This window comes from Malurus melanocephalus, unplaced genomic scaffold (assembly GCF_030028575.1).
Source record: "Malurus melanocephalus ecotype Western Australia unplaced genomic scaffold, MMel_1.1 scaffold_44, whole genome shotgun sequence".
Lineage (NCBI taxonomy): Eukaryota > Metazoa > Chordata > Aves > Passeriformes > Maluridae > Malurus > Malurus melanocephalus.
Genome location: NW_026623276.1, coordinates 2684901 through 2691390, shown reverse-complemented (window position 1 = coordinate 2691390; position 6490 = coordinate 2684901). Strand labels below are relative to the sequence as shown.

The window sequence follows — 6490 nt, the reverse complement described above, 5'->3', positions numbered from 1 at the left end:
YGTCAGAATTTCTGTCTYTCTGCACTGTCTTACTTCATTTAGGTCCAATCCTATATATAAATGTCCATGAGACATCTTTAAAGCTACATCAAGCAAAAATCCATTAAGCTGGGGCTTCCCCCCCACCACCGATGTACAGTGTTTTTCCTTATACCCCATCAGGGAAAATGCATTGTTCAAAACACAGTGTACAAGGTGGTAACAATCAAATTTTACTATGGCTATCTTCATGCTTTCCGGTCAGATTTTCTGAAACCAAAAATGCAGACATTTACCTCCGATCTTACAGGGTACACACAAAATGCYATAAACATTTTTGCTGTGTATTAACTTTGTACCTCACACAGAGTTTCACAAGTGAGCCAAAGTCCACAATGTGCCCTCTATTCAAAGCAGTGTGAATTCACAGAGTCTTTATTTGGCTTTTCATGTGATCTGAATATCCAGGCATCAGCAGGGATATGTAATGCTGAAGGTGGGAAAAAGTTGTTAGTTATCAATGTACTCATTACTGGGAAGGTGGAATAGAATGAAAATGAAATTCTAAGCCACAAACACTGCAGACACCTACCTCTTCAAGAAAACTTCCTTCCTAGTTCAGAATCCCGTAGTAGCTGAACTCAGCAGGGTCCTCTAGAGATTGTCAAGTGCAACCCTCCTGCCCAAAAAAGGAGATAACACATACATGCTTCAGAACATCCACGTCTTCTCACTTTACCCTTGGTGTCAATGCATGGTACAGTTCTTTTAATCTGTGAGGCCTTCAGTCACTCAAGAGCTGTTTGTGATCTTCTCAGCTGTCTTACAACCAGATGAAAAAGACCAAGATTTTAAGGTGTAAATTACCATGTCCACTCCTCGCAAGAAAAAAAAAAAAAAAGAAAATAAAAGAAAATAAACCTGAAAATTTCCATTATACAATATGGTTCTTTGAATAAAGAGAAACTAACCCAGACTGTACATTTTACACTGAACAGACCAATTAATGCTCTTTTTAGAAACCAAGACATGTAACAGCACCATTTAAAATATGTAGCAGAAAGGGCTGTGGACAACAGTCTACAACTCCATGGAAGCTGGTATGCCAGTAAAGCAGCAGTGACYCCAAGCACATCAACATGGTCCTGTCATTGCAGCACTGAGTGTCACACRTCACATACCAACACACTGACTGCTGCAGAGTTCAGTCACTCCAAGGCTCTAACTTACCATTATAGAGATTGGGAAAAGGCTCCACATTCAAGAATTATTCCCCAGTTGTGGTTCAGGAAGCTTCTCCTTCTCTTCTGTGCTGCAAGTTGCAATTTCCAGCTGAAATGTAAGTCAACTTTGTGAGTCCTTCAAGTCAACCGAATGGAGCAGCTTACTTTATCTCAGCAGTTCCCAAATGTTTCGGACAAAAGCCTCCTCCCCTTTTTTTTCTGTAATGGTCTGGATCCCTGTGTACTGCTCACACATCTATCCACTCTCTGGCCTGGAACCAAATCTCTAAACTGGCTGCCAGCCTTCCCTCCAGATGCAGCTATCTGCAGTCCTTTTTATCCCTGTTCCCCTCTTCCCCTGAAAAAATGCCAACAAACTCATACTCAGCATGCAAGCAAAGTGGGTAAATCCAAGCCCAGTTTTTTTTCCTGCCTCCCTACAAAAAGAAAAACATTAAARCAACTGTTCAAATTCTACCTCCCCCCATTTTGAACATGGCCCCCTGCTTTTTCAGCTAATTGCCCTGAAAAGCTCTTAATTCCAGGCAGTCAGGGCACTCTCCAATCGCTGTTGCCCCACATGCCATCTACACAGAAATTTCGGAGGGGAACTGCCTCTTTCAGCTACAACTGCTATAGCTACATAGCTCATGCCAATTTTTTTTTACAACTGCTAGAAAGAAGACTTTTAGCCCTGCACTCTACTCCTCCCCAGGTTGATTCAGTTCAATGCATCATCACCTTGAGGGGGAAAAAAAAGTTTGTTCCCTGAGCCATCAAATTGCTGTAACACGCACGACTTTCAACTTGTGCCACTTGCTGGGGGTCTCATCCCAGCAAGCCAGCTGGTCAAAAAGAGCCTTGGAATGCTCTACACAATGAACAGAAAGAGGAAGGTATAAAAAAGCCCAAGAGATTCTCCCTGGGGACRTGCCACTGACCTCCAGCATACATACTGGGTCCCCCCAAGTAACTCCTGCTGCAGCCAATCTGCTGTGGAATATCTCAGGCACGTTTTGGGTTTGTTTTTGTTGGTGATTTTCCTTCCAGCAGAAGGAAAAATCCGCCAGACAGTGGTCCTTCATTGATAACTATCTTTYCCTCTGAAGGATCCAATTTTGCTGTCTCATTCCTTCTACTACAGATGCAAAAATCAGCCTCTCCCTTCTTCCTAGGACAGAGGGACTTTTTGAATCTGCTGAAGGGAGGGAAATCGGGCCCCTGTGCTGTCTCAGCTGCTCCTCCGGTTCCTTAACGGTTCTGTCTATGGAGTGATTAGAAAGCCACTGGTTTAAATGAGCTTCCCATGTGGCCTTTACCTCACCTGTCTGAGGCATTCTGAGGCGCGAGCACTGCTTGCAAGGTTAATTACCGGTGAAGGGTTAAGCAGCTCCTGCCTCTTGGTTGTCTGTCATCACTTCGTTKCTCAGATGGGATGTCTGATAAGCAGCAGGGCAGGCTGGGAGTGTGTTTGTCTGTCAAAGGAGACAGTAAGATCTGCGTGCTGACAGGACCGCTGGGACTGAGTTTGGGATCAAGAGCTCAAGCCTGTAACTACGTAGCCCGCCCTAAGGCTGCAGTTTCACAAGCAGCTGTCAATGTTAACAGCTCCCTCATGCCAAAAGGGGAAGGCTTGCACTTCCTCCTCCCCTGCCTTTTCTTATTCTCCTGATTCCAGTCATATGTCYGCAGCCTTTCTTACTCTGGTAGAATATGATTCAGTTTTTCCACTGGGTTATTTTTTTTTGCTAGCTCAGGAAGTTAAATTTGCTTGTCTGTGGGGGTCCCTCAGGTGCTAGATGGAGGCTGGCATGAGGTAAGGAGCTGGAGAACATTGCTGGTAGTGGGGAAAGGAAGTGGAGAAAATAATATAAGCTTCCYCTTTTTGATGAGAGTCATCTCCCAAAGCTGTAGCCCAGCAGGGTACTCGCTGCAATTTGTGGAGTGATCCATTATCAGCTGAGTTACTCTGTGAAAAAAAAAAAAAAAGACATCACCTAGAAACAAGTAATTTTTCATTTGGCTGCAGACAAGAGGCACTCCAGCAGTATTACCGCAGTGGTAAACGAGGCTGATTCACAAAGAATCCTTTCGGGGTTAAATCTGGCCTATCCACATACTCCACCTATGTGAATGCAGTTTCTTCTTATTTCCCAGGTTCCCCAGTTCTGCAATAATTCATGYSCAAGCACTCCTGTTTACATTCACCACTTCTTTACACAAATTCTGAGGAAATTTGTGTAAAGTTTATGTTCTTTAAACAGTAACATTTGGAAGCAAGTTCACACTGACATCAGTGCTTCAAAATGCTGCCACCTTCTGTAGAAAACTGGAAAATTACTGGTATTCTTCTATCCCATGAACTAAGTTTTTCCAAATTTTCGAGCTGAATGCTTTATAAGAATGCCTGCTACTTTACTTCTTCCCTGCTGTACAGCAAATTACTATTTCATGGAAGGATGTGAGAAAATCTGTTTACTTGCTCCATGTTCCTAAGAAAGAGACATGGGAAAACAWAATTTTAAATTTATAAAGATAATAACATAAATAAATGCTTTTATCWTCCTCCAGGAAATTTACACGCAGTCCAGTGATTAAAATATCCTTCATCTGGAAAATAYTCCGTCAGTTACTCAAGGAGAGAGGGGACCACATGTTGCTGCATTAATTATAAAGTCAGAGCAGATTATCATGCATTAAAAAGGAGCTGCTACAGGGAGTTATAAATAACATCTCCTCCTATTAGCTTAAAAAAAAAACTACAGCTGCTGAAAATTCCCATTTGTCCAGTACAAACTGTGCTTCAATGAAGTATGTCGAGAAAGAGGACTTACCAAGCAAGGCAGTTCCCTGTTTCAGTTAACAAAGAGACAAAAAACTTTACAGGCAAAACAGAATATCTCCAGGTAAATTTGATGTATATTCAAACAAAATTATGTTATTCGGAAATTTGACAGTAATTTCCAACAATCCCATAAATGTGGTAACAATAGAAATCATTATAACATTTTGAAGATTATGAAACAGACTTAAAAAGTTTATTATAAAAACAAAAATAACCCCTTTGTAAATACTTCAAGCATTAACAAATGAGTATGTACAGAACCAAACACTAAAACACTTCTGTGGTCTCTCAGATCAGTGAACTGTAACCAGAAATCTTAAAGGAAATCAGTAATCTCTGGGAGAACCCTGTCACATACTCCAATTAAAAACTTTTCTTCTAACACCTTTCATGCCTATTGGCTGATGTTTATCACGCTAATCTCTAGTGGTGTATACACATCACTAGGTGAACTCACAGTCAAATAAACAGAGACTGTTTCTATATTGGCAAGTAGAACATACTGATAGGAGTGGATATGAACAGCAAAGCTACCGAACATTGAGATCTTGATACACTTATGTGCATTTCAGGTAGGACCTACTTCAGATTACCTTTAGGAAAGTAATGTGGATAGAGCACACTAGGTATGCACCAGGTACCTCTGCATTAGTATTCTAGTTAGGATCAACAGCTCACTTTTGAAGGGAATCCTCTGATCGCTCCTACTTATCATGCAGGGTCTTGGAGCGTGCATAATGGRTTCCTTTTGAAGGAAACCAAATCCACAGTAACATCCCTAGAATACCCAATGTATTTGAACTCCAGCTGTCACTGCATCCACAGTGACAAAAGCTGGTCTGGACTGCTACAACAGGAGTGTACATGACAGATCCTCAATTTTTTGTTCGGAACTTCTCTTACTTGCCAATGTAGACAACAGGCTCAGACACAGAAACAACCTGAAGTAATAAAGTCATGATGTAAGGTTAGGTGAAATATAAACATTTTACAAGTGGAGCAAGGACTGAAATATCCCAGACCATGGCAAAAATCACAAATAGGTGGTTGTGCTATAGAATGATTTGTGAAACACTTTGCAGAATACACAGAACAAAAGAGCTAGCTGGCACCTTCAGGGTTACTGCTTAACTTAGGAAAGCAAAACAAATTGGGTAAGTGGACTCAAAACAGCAGCTCACTGAGCCAACTGAGTGCTCTGGAGAGAGGAGTGGACACAGTGCAGGACCAAGACACACCCAAAACCCCTCTTTAATCTCCCAGACACCAACAAGTCTGTTCTGACTTACACCTAAGTAACATATGCAGGCACCATGAYACACCTGTGCCAAAGGGGCTGGCAGGTGTCTGCACAGCAGCTGAGTGACCTCTTTCAGAGGCAACTGCAAACATACTTGTAAGAAGGGGCCCGCAAACAGTGAGAAAATGCTACTGCAAGCACATCTGCTGTAATACCACCAGGAACTTGGTGGGACACAGAATCACAAAATCACGGATACACAGAAATGGTCAGGTTGGAAAGAACCACAGAGGATGGTCGTGTCCAAGCTTCCTGCCCAAGCAGGGTCATCCTAGAGCACATGCCACAGAATTGTGCCCAGATGGTTCTTGAGTATCTCCAGTTTAGGAGACTCAACAGCCTCTCTGAGCAATCTGTTCTGGTGCACGGTCACCCCCACAGTACAGAAGTTCTTCCTCATGTTCAGGTGGAACTTCCTGTACATCAGTTCCTGCCCATTGCCTCTAGTCCTATTGCCTGACACCACTGAGAAGAGCCTGGCTCCATCCTCTTGACATCCTTGAGACATTTACACACATTAATGAGGTCCCCTCTCAGTTGAGTCTTCAYTTTGCACTTCACTATGGCTGCCAGGCATGAGGTGTCAGCCACTGACACAGTGTGGGCCACAGTCACCTCATCCCCATAGTCCCCATGACACATGGCATCGCTTTCCCTTCTTTTTGGCAAAGGATGAGGCTTGGACAACCCACCCAGGCGCCCAGAGGTGTGAGCAGGCTGAGCCACCACGACATCGCAGCCAGAGGGGGAGCTTAAAGATCATCTGGTTCCAAGACCCTTGCCATGGGCAAGAACACTTTCCACCAGATTAAGCTGCTCAGAGCTCCATCCAGCCTGGCCTTGAACAATTCCAGGAATTGGACACTCTCAACTTCTCTGAGCAACCTGTTCCAGTGCCTCATCTCCCTCACAGAAAATAATTTCTTCCAAATACCTAATCTAAACCTACCCTCTCTCAGTTTGAAGCGATCTCCCCTTGTTCGGTCACTACATGCTCTTCTAAACATCCTCCGGTCCTTAGATGCACGTTTTAATTAGCAGTGTCTCTGCATTCCTTATTTCACATTCCCATATGGCGACGCCCTCACACAGCCAGCTGCGCATGCGCGAACCGCGCCGCTTCCCGCCCTGCGCGTTCCCTCT

The 6490-nt window shown here is 43.4% G+C and overlaps 1 long non-coding RNA gene across 1 annotated transcript; it reads right to left on the bottom strand.

Moving 5' to 3' along the window:
• Positions 1-42: 42 nt before the first annotated feature.
• Positions 43-1642, bottom strand: LOC130572907 (uncharacterized). Its single transcript, XR_008965271.1, has 3 exons — positions 1210-1642; positions 572-658; positions 43-469 (listed from the first exon to the last, which is right to left on the bottom strand). It is a non-coding gene; the product is annotated as an uncharacterized LOC130572907 (long non-coding RNA).
• Positions 1643-6490: the final 4848 nt, after the last annotated feature.